Here is a 16354-nt window from a genome sequence, read left to right as displayed (position 1 = left end):
CCGGACACACACTCAACGCCGTCTTCTCATCCAGCAAAGACATCGCCTTCAGCCACGCCACCGGACTCCACTGGACGGACCACAGCTGCGTCCACTTCACCTTCAATAGAACGACGATCCACCACCACCAGCAACAGGTTGCTCGAAGAAGCTGGAACAAGATCACAGCCGACCAACTCGCCGCTTCCCTGAGCCAGCACCCTCCCGCCAGCTCAGCGAACCCCAGCCAGGCCGCCGACAACCTCACGAAGTGGATCAGCAACTGCGCGGACGAACTCGCCCCACGGAGGACCCCGCCCAGCAGACCCGGCAGCAAGAAGGCCCCATGGTTCACCGACGAACTCAAGAGCTCCAAGAAGAACTGCCGAGCCCTCGAGAAAGCCTGGAGAAGGGAGCCAACACCGGACAACATGACCACCCTCAAGCTTGCCACCCGGAAACACCACCAACTGATCCGCGCCACCAAGAAAACTGCATTCAAGGACCGGCTGGACAACAACCCACACAACTGCAAGGAACTCTTCAACATCGTGAAAGAGCTCTCCAACCCCAACGCCGGAAACAACGACATCACCCCATCGCAAGACCTCTGCAACTCCCTCGCCTCCTACTTCCACAACAATATCGCGGACATACACAACAGCTTCAGCACTCAACCGACGCACGCCACGACCGAACCACCGCCCCCCACCACCACCCTCCGCGCCTGGACTCCGATCAGCACCGAAGACACCGTCCGCATGATGAACTCCATCCACTCCGGATCTCCAACCGACCCCTGCCCTCACCACGTCTTCAACAAGGCCGACTCTGTCATCGCACCCCACCTGCGGGACATCATCAACACCTCCTTCGACACCGCCACCTTCCCGGAGAGCTGGAAGCACGCCGAACTCAGCGCCCTACTCAAGAAACCTACAGCGGACCCCACCGAACTCAAGAATTACCGCCCCATCTCGCTCCTCCCGTTTCCAGCCAAAGTCATCGAGAAGACCGTCAACAAACAGCTGGCCGCCTTCCTCGAGACGAATGGATCCCTCGACCGTTCACAGTCTGGCTTCCGAGCCAACCACAGCACCGAGACCGCCCTCATCGCTGCCACCGATGACATCCGAGCCCTGATGGACAACGGAGAAACAGCGGCCCTCATCCTCCTAGACCTCTCCGCGGCATTCGACACTGTCTGCCACCGCACCCTAGTGCAGCGCCTCAGCAACGTCGGAATCCAGGAGAAGGCACTGGAATGGATCATCTCCTTCCTCGACGGAAGAACACAGAGAGTCCGTCTACCACCGTACAAGTCAGAGGCCACCGAAGTCATCTGCGGCGTCCCTCAAGGATCCTCGCTGAGCCCCACCCTCTTCAACGTCTACATGAGCCCCCTCGCGGCCATCGCACGCCAACACAACCTCAACATCATCTCCTACGCTGACGACACCCAGCTGATCCTCTCCCTGACCAACGACCCCGCCGCCGCCAGAGCCGACCTTCACGAAGGGATGAAAAAGGTAGCCGAGTGGATGACGACCAGCCGCCTGAAACTGAACTCAGACAAGACGGAAGTCCTCATCCTGGGCTCCTCGCCCTCCGCCTGGGACGACTCCTGGTGGCCCCCCGCCCTGGGCACCGCACCCAAACCGACAGACCACGCACGCAACCTGGGCTTCATCCTGGACTCCTCCCTCTCCATGACCAGACAAGTCAACGCCGTCTCCTCGTCGTGCTTCAACATCCTGCGCATGCTAAGGAAGATCTTCCGGTGGATCCCCACCGAGACCAGGAAGACGGTCACCCAGGCCCTCGTCACCAGCCGACTGGACTACGGCAACACCCTCTACGCCGGAACCACCGCCAAGCTCCAGAAGAGACTCCAGCGGATCCAGAACACCTCAGCCAGACTCATCCTCGACATCCCACGACACAGCCACATCTCCGGACATCTGAGAAACCTGCATTGGCTCCCCGTCAACAAAAGAATCACCTTCCGTCTCCTCACCCACGCACACAAAGCCCTACACGATCAAGGCCCGAGCTACCTCAACAACCGCATCAACTTCTACGCTCCCAAACGCCATCTCCGATCAGCCAGTCACGCCCTCGCTGCCGTCCCCCGCATCCGAAGAACGACAACAGGAGGAAGGTCCTTCTCCTACCTGGCCGCCAAGACCTGGAACTCCCCCCCCCGCCCCCCCCAAGCGCCTTGAGACCCTCCGGGTAAGTAGTGCGCTCTACAAATGTCTTGATTGATTGATTGAAACCAAAAACTTGATAATATAGTACAACGCCATAAAAGTTCCCACCCCAGACTGAGTTACTAGAGGTGCAGAAATACCACACTCAAGATTCCAACCTGGTAAACTCTCTGGGTGGCAAAGGGCTGAAAATGGTTAATTAGCACTGGAATTTGGTGCCATAACAACCGATTCCTGGAGTAGTTTCTCAATTCTTAAGAGACCATTAGGGTATATTGGGCAATTAAAAAATTACGCGATTCCTGGTCTAGAAATACTGCATTGTTATTCAACACCAGCCTGAAATAGTAACATTGTATTACACTTCAGGGGTTGTATTATGCATTGTAACTGTTTGCACCCGGCGCACCTTTTGAAAGGTGCTCTGGGCTCAAACAATCACAATGCGCCTTATTCCGTTGCATGCGCTACCCCCAGGGCAGCCGCACACTCACGCATTCATGTGAAAACATGGAGCAGCCGCTCTGTGTTTTCACAGTGCAGGCGGCACCTGCCTGCACTTTCAAAGGGGATTAGAGATCCCCTTGCAGGCGGGTGCAGTCAGTGAATGCACCTGCCTGCAAGGGGATGTTTGGGGGGACCCATAGGACCCCCTTTAACTCCTGCAGAGGGCTGCTCTCTGGAGGAGCACTGCCAGTGCGCCTCCTGAGGGCTGCTTTGACTCTCTGCCTGCGTCTGTAATATGGCGCGAGCGCAAAGTCCAAGGAATCCCCTCATTTGCACAGGCCTTGCCCTATGCAAATGAGGCAACACTCTCTGTTCTAGCTCTGGAGCTTTCAGTGTACCAGCGCTATCGGTATTATAGAAGGGGACTCACAAGCATCTGCGCCCCCTTCTATCATACCAATGTGCTAATTGGGTGCAAACGCCCGTTGTGCCCCGTGGCACTTATTGTACTACAGCCCCAGATGTTGTACTTCGGAAATCTACCTCTAATTGAATGCCTCAAAGCTGAGCCTTCTGGAACAAGCTACCGCTTGTGAACCCATGGGCTAGATTGGGGTGGTGCCACCAACATTGTTAGCACACAGTGACGAGGATGGTAGGGAGATATTGTGCAATTAGTATAATCACAATTTCTTATTTGTAAAGATGTTACTTAAGATTTTCTTCTCGTCTATCACTCTGTGCACCTAATTTTCATATGCAGCATAACATTCTATTATTTACTCATCAATGTATTTGCTGTAAGAATGTGGTGAAACTGTTTGCTTGAGTGTTATAATCATCAAGTGGGGGGGGAGGGGGCGATTTATATTCTCACCCAATCAGGAGATTACGCTCCTTACAATAGCCAATGTTTGTGTTCTAAAGGTGGCAGACAGAATAATGTTCACACTGGCAATTAGTTCACCACAAACTCAGTGCTTAATTTGAAAAAAAAAAACAGAAGTACCAGGCCCTCGTCAGGAGACCACTGCAGCTTGCACCTCCCATTACCCCTGGCAGCGCTGCTAAATACAGCACGAACACGGCTACTAAATGTAAAATGTAAATTGATACTTGTATAGCGCCACTACTCACCCGCAAGGGTCTCAAGGCACTTGTACGAATACCGCTGTGGAACCCATCCTGGCTTTCCCTGTGAGGCGTCCACTCCTGGGCACCCCAAGGTGGAGGCCAGGCATCCTTAGCGTTGTGGGGGCCGTTGTGGAGATTAAGCAAGCTATTGCCCAGAGTTGCCGAGTGGGACTCCATGATTGGAATAGGCACCGAGGCGAGAATTATCAGGTCTGATGAATTTTTGAGCCCAAGACCCGCCGAGGCGGGGAATTGAACCCTGGTCCCGGGCTAGACCTCTGCATCAACCCTTGAGCCACACTTCTCCACTAACAATCCCAATCATAAAAGTGAAACAGTTCAGTCTAATTAAACGCCCCTAATAGCTATTATTAGAATGGCCTGGTCAGCAAGAACTAGTTATTTTTTAATGTGTAGTGAATTAGTAAACTATTGTGGCTGTGTGAATCTTTGAATTAGGCAAGCAGCGCCATCATGTGGTGAACTGTTGTAAGTGCCGGTGTTGACAATTAAGTGTCGTTGCCAAGCAATGGAAACCACCGGCTCAAATTAAGCACCGAACCCCCATATTAACACTTCAGTCTGCTGTAAACATGTTGAAACAAGACCTTGGACCTACAGGCAAGCAGCTCAGGAACAGCCCCTCCTCCAGTCATGGTCCTTTCAGAAATATGCACCAGCCTCTGGCACAGACCTATGACATCCTTCCACCGCCAGGAGGTCTGCTAGGGAGGCACAGCCAATCAAACTAAAGAAGGGCACGGACGGCTCCGACCAGCTGGCTTGGAGCTCAGGTCAGGATTGTCTCCATGGCGTCCGTGAACCCTGCCGTGGAGGGCCCCTGAGTGCGAATACACGACCCTTCATAAGATGCTGCCTTTGCTTTCCCTCTTCTGTGGAATTAAAATGTGCATGTCTGTGCCTCGATCTATATGCACTGCCTAATTTATGAAAAACATACTATCACCTTACGCCATAACAATATATTACATATATTTGCCACTAAATCCTGAAGGAACTTGATGCCTAATGATGGTTCTCCTCACACACTCTCCAGCCTTGTAGTACCCACGTCTTTTTCTTCTCCAGTAATTTCTAGTATCATTGTGTTCTCCCATGTTAGTTAAGAACAGAATCAAGGTGATCTGAGCAGTCGCAGACCATTGTAAAGGAGATGTCATGCCTGGGCCAGGGACAATAGGACCCTGGGGCAAAGGGCAGAGGCCAGAGGACACCGGACACCGCTTCCGGTGAGGGGAGGGCACAGGAAGAGACTGGGGACACTACTGGGCTGGACCTCGAGGTAAGAGGTCAGGAGACATGTGAGCTGAGCGTCAATGCAATAAAACAAGGCTTGTCACTTACCATCGCGTCCTGTCTTTCATGGGGGCAACAGAACACGACAACTGGCGACGAAGAGGCGGGATCGTGTGCCCAGGATTGAAGAAAAGAAAAGGAAGCTGCCGCGTGTGTCGCGTCGAGGGACGAGCAGCGACACCATCGAGACCAGGAGCCCACCCTGTCTCGTATATGTGAGGAAAAACGGCGCGGGAGCCCACCCCGACCGTCACTGACAAAGGAAGAAACGTTCTGCAGAACTCGGGTAAGAGAGTGAAGAAGCCGAGTGAACGCGTGATCTGAGAACACTGAGGTGCGTGATATCGCGAGAAGTGCGGCGGCCATTTTTAGGTCAGGTGGCAAGGGCCAATCAGAGCGAAGAGAAAGCGGGTGGCCATTTTGATGTCAGGCAATGTTCCAATTGGTCGCAAAGTCTTGCGAGACTGCAGGAGGCCATTTTGAGATCAGGCAAATGGACCAATAGGAGGAGAGAACAGCGCGGTGGCCATTTTAAAGTCAGGCACCAATCGAAAAACAGCGAGGAGTGCCAGAAAAAGCACAGAAGTGCAGAAACAAGCACAAGCAAAGGCAAAGAAAGAAGAGAAACAGTGGAAGAGTGCCAGAAAGAGCACAGAAGTGGAAGAATAAAGCACAAGCAAAAGAAAAGGGACAAGAAATAATAAAAAGTGCCAGAAAGAGCACAAAAGTGAAAGTATAAAGCACAAGCAAAGACAAAGTGACAAGAAATAACAAGAGTGCCAGAAAGAGCACACAAGCAATAGAATAAAGCACAAGCAAAGAAATAACAAAGGAGTACCAAAGACACAATAAAGCACAAGCAAAGGCAAAAGGATGGCACCCAAAAGTAGAAAGGCTAAGTGCACAATACAGAAGACCGCTACCATTCAATCTATCTGAACCACAAGTAGGCATACGATGGTAGAAATGGGTCAGACGGTTTAAGAGGTATATGGAAGCCACTGACGTAACTGAAGTGAAAAACTGGGTTTATTCCTAAACTTAGTAGGTGATGACATTGAAGATCTATTGGTGACACTACCAGCAGAGAAGACTGCTACCTATGACAAACTAATAAAATACCTAACTAACAAATTTGACCCGCAGAGGAATGTCGACTTTGAGCGATACACCTTCATGATTGCTTTCCAACAACAGGATGAAACGCTAGATGATTTTGCAACGCGACTGCTAAAGTTAGTAACTCACTGCGCATTTTATAAATTCGATAATGAACAAGCAATCAGACTGCGTATCATTGTGGATTGCCGTGACACGAAGTTCCGTGCGAGAGTTCTAAAGGAACCAACGTCCTTAGACAACATCTTATCACTAGCAAGAGTAGAGGCAAGGGCGACAGCACATGCAAAGGAGATGGAGCGAGGAAAAGACAAACGAGTAGAACAAGCACATCGCATGACAAATAACAACCGCACGAACGGCTGGAAGAAAGACAGAAATGATCAGGTACAAAAGAAACAGCAAGAAGTAACATGCTACAGATGCAGACTTGAATTTCCACACAGAGGCACATGCCCAGCTTTTGGCCAGACATGCAGGAAATGCAATGGAGAAATCATTTCGCCAGTGTATGTCAGGGACTGCACTTCAGGAGCGACAGAGGAAGAGTGGGAAGACAACGAATGCCGCCAAGCAAGCATGTCAGGCATGCCGAAACAGGAACAAGGAGCTCCTCACTAGAATCAGGTGAAGAAGAGCAAGAAGAAAGGGCAGAACGACTGTATCTCATGTCAGATGCCACTGTCGAATACTCAGATGAGGGTGACAAAGAAGAAAAGATCTGTCTTGTGGACAAAAACAGAATGAAAAAGACAGAGAGTCTGTGAACATAAGTGTAGGACCCCACAAAACAAAATTTGTCCTGGACAGCGGCGCAACATGCAACATCATGTGTGCTTCGGAATACGAAAAAATGAAAGTAAAGCCAACACTGAGACCGTCCCGAGTTGAAGTATTCACCTGGGGGTCCCGGACACCCGTAAAAAACTTGAGAAAATCTATGGAGGAACTAATATACAAAGATAAAAAAAAAAGGAGGACATTCATGTGCTGAAGGGAGACATTCCAGCACCCTGTTTACTGAGCAACATCACAGCGCAGATGATGGGTCTACTCGCGATGACATACAACATGTCAGAGAAAAGAAGCATCTTGAAGGAATACCCCAAGCTACTGCAAAGACTAGGGAAGTTACAAGGACGGCAAATAACGCTACACCTTAATGAAACAGTGAGGCCAATAGCGCAACATCATCGGAGAGTGCCAATCCACCTGCAGCCGCAAGTAGAGGAGGAGCTTGAGGCACTACTGAAGCAAGACATGATGGAGCCAGCAGAAGGACCAACGCCTTGGGTGTCACCGATCGTGGCAGTACCAAAGAAAGAGACGTCACAAATAAGAATCTGTGTCGACATGAGAATGCCAAACAAAGCAATTGAACGCGAAAGACACCCCGAACCGCATCTGGATGATATGATCAGCTGTTTAACAGGCACAAGGCGTTTCTCTAAACTAGACCTATGTAAGGGATATGACCAGTTAGAGCTCGATCCTCAGTCTCGCTACATCACAACGTTTTCCACACACCTAGGTCTCTTCAGGTATAAATGCTTGAGTTTTGGAATATCGTCCGCCGCAGAGATATTTCAAGAAACCATACGACAAGTAATAAGGCCAGTGAAAAACAGTTTAAATTATAGCGCTGACATTCTGGTGTTTGGTAAATCGAACGAGGAACACGACAAGGCACTGCGAGATGTATGCTCTCACCTAGAACCGGCGGGTTTGACACTAAATGAAGCAAAATGTGAACTGGAGCGGGATGAACTAGTGTTTTTGGCCACATCTTCTCAAAGAAAGGCATGCGGCCAGATTGCAGCAAAGTGAAAACATTAGAAAAGGCCAACAACCAAGTGTCGCGGCAGAAGTGAGGTCATTCCTCGGCCTTGCCAGTTATTGTGCAAGATACATTCAAGAATTTGCCACTGTGAGCGCATCATTGAGAGAATTGACAAAGCAAGGCCAGAGTTCCTCATCGACTGAAGAATGCAGCAAAGCATTTAAAGAGATCAGACACGCTGTGACAGCAGTAGATCACGTAGCGTATTTTGATCCGAGGCTGTGCACTGAACTAACAGTAGATGCCAGCCCAGTGGGACTAGGGGCGATATTGGCACAACATCAACCAGGAAAAGACTCCCCAAGAAGCATAGTAGCTTATGGGAGCAAAAGCTTGTCGGACATTGAAAAAGGATACTCCCAGCCGGAAAAAGAGAGTTTGGCGGTAGTGTGGGCATGTGAACACTACCACATGTTCATCTACGGAAAACCTTTCACAATAATAACGGACCACCAAGCATTGATCACAAGATATGGAAACCCAAATGCAAAAATACCACCCCGGATAGAGAGGTGGGGAATACGGCTAATGGACTATAATTTCAAAATAATACATAAGCCAGGGAAGGAACACAATCCGGCTGACTACGTATCAAGGCACCCCCTACCACAAGCATCACAAGCGACCACCATGTCAGAGGAATATCTAAATTTCGCACTCAAACACAACACAACGGATAACAATGGAGGAGCTAGAACGGGAGACAAAACAAGACCTCACCATGCAAGCAATAATGAAAGTGACCAAACAACAAAGGTGGAGGCACGTGAACAGCAACAGAGGCTGGGAAGACGGAGTAATAAAAGACGAACTGCTGGCATTCAAAAAGATCAATGAAGAACTTTCAGAAAGCGAGAATGGAGTAGTAATGAGAGGCACCAGAATAGTGATGCCCCGAACATTGAGGAGAAGGACAGTAGAACTAGCGCACGAGTCACATCGAGGGATAGTAGTGACCAAGAAAATGCTACGAGAAAAAGTGTGGTTCCCGGGGCTAGACAGCATGGTTGAAGAAACTGTGATGCGCTGTCACATCTGCCAAATAACAGGGCCCCCACCAAAGCCGGAGCCACTGCAAATGTCCAGACTTCCAAAAGCAGTGTGGACAGAGCTGGCAGCTGACTTCTATGGGCCCCTAGAGACAGGAAACTATCTGTTGGTAATAATAGATGAATTCTCTAGATCCCCAATAGTAAGACAAGTAGCGTCAACCTCAGCTGCTGCAGCGCTGTCAGTCCTGGATGATATATTTGCAGCCTGGGGTTCACCACAGACACTGAAGACAGACAATGGCCTACCATTTTCTGGTGAGGAATTCAAAAGATTCATGGGATATCTCGGGATCCACCATAGAAGAATAACTCCTCTGTGGCCACAAGCAAATGGAATGGCCGAACGGTTCATGGAAACAATCAAAAGGGCAGTACAGAGAGCAAAGCTGTCGCAGATCTCAATTGGACAAGCACTATGTCAGGTACTGAGAGACTACTGAAACACTCCTCACAGTTCCACAGGAAGATGCCCCGCTGAACTGGTGCTGGGGCGATCGAGCAGAACGAGACTGCCACAAGTGAAAGAGGAGGAAAGAGTGGAACAAAAAGACATAGCGGCAAGAGATGAAGAAGTGAAAACAAAAATGAAGGCGTACGCTGATCAGCGGAGGCACGCTACAAACACAAAGATAAAAGAAGGGGACACTGTTGTAGTAGGACAAAGGCAACTACGAAAATCAGACAGCACATTCTCAAGAGACCCGTTGACAGTGACAGAAGTGAAAGGGCCAATGATAACAGTGTCAGCAGGACAATACCACATCACCAGAAATAGTTCGCACTTCAAGGAACTAAAAAGAAAGGAAGAAGAATTGCCAACCCATGGGCAAAGGGAGGACACATAAGAAGAGAATGCACCAGTAGACCATGGAGGACAACGACCAGGAAGAGAATGCAAAAAGACAAAAAGACTGATTGGGGAGATGTAAAGAGATGGAGGCCTGCGGAGACTTCTCTCTCTCTCTCTCTCTCTCTCTCTCTCTCACACTCTTTTTCTTTTCCCCTCTATGATCACAGGCGGTATCATGCGAAATGTTTTGTTTGCAACAAAGGGGGAGATGTCATGCCTGGGCCAGGGACACTAGGACCCTGGGGCAACAAAGGGCAGAGGCCAGAGGAAAACGGACACCGCTTCCGGTGAGGGGAGGGCACAGGAAGGGACAGGGGACACTACAGGGCTGGACCTCGAGGCAAGAGGTCAGGAGACATGTGAGCTGAGCGCCAATGCAATAAAACAAGGCTTGTCACTTACCATCGCGTCCTGTCTTTCCTGGGGAGAACAGAACACGACAGGAGCAGTTCTCCAAGTCCCAACCTGCCAAACTTGATGTTTCCACAATCCTTTAAAAATGGTGGACTCTCTGGTCGGCTACAGAACAGGAAACATCCTCCGCCCTTCCTCAAATTCATGAAGAAGCCTTTTAAAAGCATGACTAGAGCTGAAGGAAAAATCCTGCCGACTCAGAACACTTCATGTGAATGAGGAATGCGCCCAAACCTTCTTAAATGTCCCATTCTAGACTATCACATGGGCCACCTGTCTGCTTTTCCAGAGCGTCAGTATCCACATTTAGCTCATTTAGTAGACACCAGCAAAAGGGAACTTGTGATCTCCCGTATTTTGCAATTGTTAGAATTATGAATATATGAAAATGCCTAATTGCAGATTTAACCTTTATAGTGAGCAAAATGAAGATCTGTAGATAACGTAGAAATTGGCATCATAAACCCTGATAATCTTTGGTGGAATATTCAATGAATGCCTTCCTTGCCTGGTCATAGCTAATGTTTACATAATCACCAAGTATTCCCTAAAATAAGAGTTTCCTAAATGGAACACACTCATATCTGATAATAATTCATAAATCTCCTGTCTGTCTCGAGTCATTGCCTTTGTTTTGTCACTGTTTTTAATAGAACTAGATATCAATGAATGTGACCTTGGCAGACTAATGGTCTTAGATGCTCCTTGTGGAGTGTCTGAAACTCCTCTCTCCACATAGAATATTTCCAACCCTACTTTGATTTCAAATGAACACTCTGGTGGTTGATGTATGGTGAGAACAACAGCATGCGAATTCTCTCCCACATCTGTCTACTTACACTGTGTATTTCTGTCAATGTTACAATTGGTGAATATATATCATATGGACTAGTAGTACACTATCAAAGAATAATAAAATACTGCTATACTACAAATGCAATGCAAATAATTTAAATAGTATATAGCATTTATATGTAAAATATGTAACACCTTAGGGAACAACAAGCCAAATTAGCAAATGTTTGTGTTGATTGGGGCTCTATGTCAGAAATAAGGCGAGGCATATGACAAGGCGTGATATCAGTTTTCCTTTTATGGAAGAGCTGATGCATGTTGTTCTGTCCACTGGCTTCCTTGAAGTTGTTTACCACTATATTGAGGTAAGTAGTTAAGTCCTGCCGAAATTTGAATGCACAATATTGAATAGCACTGTATCATGAAACTAAATATATATAAAAACAAGAGATTTACTTTTCTTGAAGCAGCATTTGCGAACCTTGAAGGTATATTTTATCAATTTACATAAATGTACAATTCGGAAACGTAAATCCATATTTGCCAACCTCCAAAATATATTCCTAGTTGATATTCTGTAATTGATATTTTAGCAGGAGGATATTGAAAACCTAATCCTGAGGTAGATTAAAATAGTAGCAAAGTGGCACCTTTTAAAATCTGTTAAAATGAAAGCTGGATAATATGGGGATAAACCCCTGAATCCCTTGTGCCCAACAAAGTATCTGTTTGCCAAACTCATTAAACAATATTCCACTCCAGTGCACAATTGGGGTCACAGACACTTATCGCTTCTGTGCCCCATACTGCCCCTGTCCGCCTCACAGAATGATTTTGTCTTTTCATTAATATGAGTACTTTTTAAAAGTTATTTTGCCCATTCTTGAAGACTTTAAAGAACATTATTTTTAATGTGTTTTCTTTAATGCATGTATCATCTATTGCTTGTCTAATATTACTTCAAATGTATTACCTTTCACAATTTTCCTTTAAAACGCGTCACATATCCCTGATTGAGAGATGACCATCTGTGATTGATCTAGATGTCATTGTGAGATGCAGCGCTGTGGTTCAGAACTTCAGTTGAGAGATCTTGATCTGTGAATGTTGGATATCTGTGGAAGATACCCACAGAGGGGATGGGCTGAATGCTCACAACACGTTTCTGCCTCTGGCAGTCATTTGATCCCGCATTGCAGTACAGTGTTTTTCACCCGTTGTACTACTCCAGCAGACAGATATCATCTGTATGCAAGCCAGCCTTAGTCTTGCTCCAAGAGTGCAGCATTCCCTGCCAAGCAATATATATGAGAGATTCCACATTCTATTTGGTTCACTCTGCTCTCCTTCATTCTTCACTAACCATGGCATGTTGCAAGTGACTGTTCAATCCCTATTCTCAGGGCTTTGTTGAGGGTTCGCATGAGTTGCTTTACAACCCCATTTGCCAGGGACCAGTGGAGCATGATCTTGCAATGGCAAATGTTAAGTTGAAAAAGATATGCCTTCAATCAATCAGTGTTTTAATAAAGTGTGACTGCTCACCCGTGAGGGGCTCAAGGTGCTGGGGTGGGGGGAAGGTGGGTCTGCGGTTCAGTCAAAGTGCGAGGTCTTGAGGTCCTTCCTGAATTGCAGCAGTGATGGTGGTTGCCTGAGATACAGTGGTAGGGAGTTCCAGGTCTTAGCAGCGAGGTAGGAGAAGGATCTTCCTCCAGCCGTGTGCTTGCAGATCCCTGGGAAGGTGGCCAAGGCCATTTGGGCGGAGCAGAGATGTCTGGTGGGAGTGTCGATGGAGAGGCGGCGGTTGAGGTATGCAGGTCTGGCTTTGTGGAGGGCTTTGTACACGTGTGTGAGGATCTTGAATGTAATTCCTTTGTTGATAGGTAGCCAGTGAAGGTCTCTCAGGTAGCTGGTGATGTGACTGCGGTGTGGGATGTTCAGGATGAATCTGCCAGAGGCTTTCTGGATGTTCTTCAGTTTCTTCTGCAGTTTCTAGGTGGTGTCGGTGTAGAGTGTGTTACCGTAGTTAAGTTTGCTGCTGACGAGCACATGGGTGACCGTTTTCTTTGACTCAGTGGGGATCCACTTAAAGATCTTACGAAGCAGGGGGAGCATGTGGAAGAAACAGCACAAGCTTGCGGTTCATTATGAACGAGGAGTCCAGGATGATACCGAGGTTTTGTGTGTGGTCCATGGGTATGGGGGGAGTTCCGAGCATTGCGGGCTACCAGGAGTTGTCCAAGGTGGAGGGGGTGGAGCCCAAGATGAGGCCTTCTCTTGTCTGATTTAAGTTTAACCCCTTACCTGCTGATGAGGAGCCCAGCTCGTCATGAGGCACAGTGTTATGCTATGTTATGTTAAGTTAGTCTTTTATAGCGCTCGGCTACTCCAAAAGAGTGTCCCGGCGCTTTTATTGACAGCCAGAGAGAAACAAACACAACACAATGAAATAAAAACAGAGCAGTAAGGAAAAAAAACAGACTCAGCAATCGAAAAAAAGAAAAAAAGAGCGCATTACAGGGCAAAGAGCCATGTTTTGAGGCCCTTCCTAAAGGTCAGTAAATTAGATGTGCTGCGTAATGCCAAGGGCAAAGTATTCCAAAGCTGTGGTGCCCGCAACCTAAAAGAGCGACCTCCAATGCAGGTCTTTTTTACTCGAGGAACCCCAGCAAGGAACAGTGATTCAGATCTCAGAGATCGGGCCGGATGGTAAAAGGCAAGCCTCCTTTGGAGATATTTAACTCCCGAGGCATAGAGAGCCTTGTGAGCCATGGTCAAGGCCTTAAACACTATCCACTTCCGGATAGGCAGCCAGTGGAGAGACTGCAAAAGGCCAGAGGCTCTGGCTCACCTGTGAAGGCCAAAAATGGCCCGCACGGCCGTATTCTAAACCACCTGCAGATGTTGCAGGAGATACTCCGGCAGGCCAAGATATAATACGTTGGAATAGTCCAATCTTGAACCAATTAAGGCCTGCACAGTAGTCTTCCTATGATCTTCTGAGAGCAGAGGGAGAAACCTCCGGAGCTTCCTGAGGAGGCCGAAACAAGTTCCCGTAAGAGCAAGGATCTGAGATCTTAGCGTCAGCCCATTATCAATCTTGATTCCCAAATTCTTAGCTAGCTGGAGGAAACATATTAGCAGGCCACCATTCTTGCCAGTCTGGGTCAGATGGGCAGCCGAAGAAGAGTACCTCAGATTTATCTGAGTTGCACTTGAGGCTGTTAAGCTGGAACCATTTAAAAACAGCCCCAAGGCACTCACGGATACTCTCTCCATCAAAATCTTCTCCTTTCCCGCACGTAAAGAGGAGCTGGGTGTCGTCGGCATAAGATACGATCTGGGCCCCGAAAGACTCCACCAATGCCGCCAGAGGGGTCATAAAGATGTTAACCGCATCGCTGCTGCGGCGATTTTTGCGCTGCGCGGCTTTTTTCATTCTCCCGCTTTACATGACGAGCTGAGCTCGTCATCAGCACACGCCACCCGTGGCTGATGACGAGCTGAGCTCGTCATCAGCATCGAAGGGGTTAAAGAGAGTCGGGCTCAACACGGAGCCCTGTGGGACTCCGACTCCCAAAGGCGGCATCACGGCAGAGCTAGGTGAGGCCCAGACCATTTGTCGACGGCCAGCCAAAAACGATCTAAACCAGCTGACCACCGTCCTCCTCAGACCGATCTCATGAAGTCTGGCGAGGAGCTGAGCTCATGACAAGCTGGGCTCGTCATAACGGCCGCGCCACGCCCTCGCACCTGTGCGGACGTTCTACGGGAGTGGGCGGAGTCATGACAAGCCCAGCTCGTCATGAGCACAGCTGCACTGTGCCTCACGACGAGCTGGGCTCGTCATGAGCAATGCGGCGCCGCACGCAGCCCCCCGCACGAGAAGGGAATTACCCGTGGTTAAGGGGTTAAGGCAGCTGTTCTTCATCCAGGTGGCTACTGCCTTCATCCCATCGTGGAAGTTGCTCTTGGCAGTTGTGGTTTCGTCTGTGAGGGAGAGAACCAGCTGGGTGTCATCAGCCTAGGAGTCAATGTTGAGTCTGTGACTTCTGACGATGGCTGCAAGTGGGGCCATGTAGATGTTGAAGAGGTTGTGGCTCAGGGAGCATCCCTGAGGCACTCCGCAGCTGATCTCTGTGGATTCTGATTTGAAGTCTGACTCTATGTGTTCGGCCAGTGAGGAAGGAGCGCATCCATTCTAGGCTTTGTCGCGGATACCAGCGTTGTGGAGTCTTGCGCAGAGGGTGTGGTGGAAGACGGTGTCGAAGGTGACTGAGAAGCCCTGGAGGATGAGAGCAGCAGTTTCGCCTCGGGCGAGGAGGGCATGGATTTCATGTGTAGCGGCAAGGAGAGTGGTCTTGGTGCTATGGTTGTTATGTTATGTTATGGGACTTGTAGAGCACATGGCTGTCCCGGCAAAGGGACGTCCCAGCATCAATTGTCAGAGGGATGGGCATGGAAGAGGCTACCGCCCACTGAAACAGCCAGGTCTTTACTTCCTTTCTAAAGGACGAGAGATTAGAAATGTTCCTTATAGAGAGTGGCAGGGAGTTCCTTAAACGCGCGTCCTCCGGCTCTGGCTCTGCAGAACTGCGGCAAAGCTATTCTTCGGCAGAGCAAACAGTGTTTGCGCTGCCGCATTCATGGTGCACTGGAGCCTATTTATCATATATTTATTAGAACTGAGTAGTAGACTATTGCAGGCTAAGACCTTGATACCGATCTCCTGCAACCAGCTGAGGTAGATGTTATGTGAGACCGTATCACAGGAGGCACTAGGATCTAACAGAATAAGTGCCAACATGCTACCTTCATCCATAGAGACTCTCAGTTGCTCCGTTACTGCTAGTAGGGCTGACTCTGTGCTGTGTCTTGGTCAGAAGCCATTATGCGATGGATCCAGTTTGGAATAAGACTCCATATACTGCGTTAGAATGTTACTCACATAGGATTCCATTATTTTAGACAGAAACAAATGCAGCGAAATCGGACAATAGTTCTCTAGCCTCGATGCATCTAATGATGGCTTTTTGACCAACACATCACATTGGTAATTAGAGGTGATAGTGCTTACATCTGTCATCTGTGATTTCACCATATCCTTTAATAAGGTAATGTGGTTTTAGAGGTGTTAATGGTTGCTTCTGAAGCCTGATTGGGAGTGGTGCAGGATGTGGGTCATCTCTATGAA

The 16354-nt window shown here is 48.5% G+C and overlaps 1 pseudogene across 1 annotated transcript in view; it reads left to right on the top strand.

The window, feature by feature from the left end:
* LOC147717622 (E3 ubiquitin-protein ligase TRIM39-like) overlaps positions 1–16354 on the top strand; it is a 346887-nt pseudogene that overhangs the window by 130548 nt on the left and 199985 nt on the right. The gene's annotated exons all lie outside the window — the stretch shown is intronic.

The sequence above is a fragment of the Lissotriton vulgaris genome, chromosome 5, assembly GCF_964263255.1.
Source record: "Lissotriton vulgaris chromosome 5, aLisVul1.2, whole genome shotgun sequence".
Lineage (NCBI taxonomy): Eukaryota > Metazoa > Chordata > Amphibia > Caudata > Salamandridae > Lissotriton > Lissotriton vulgaris.
Note: the sequence above shows the minus strand (reverse complement) of the source record. Positions and strands in the feature narration are given on the sequence as shown.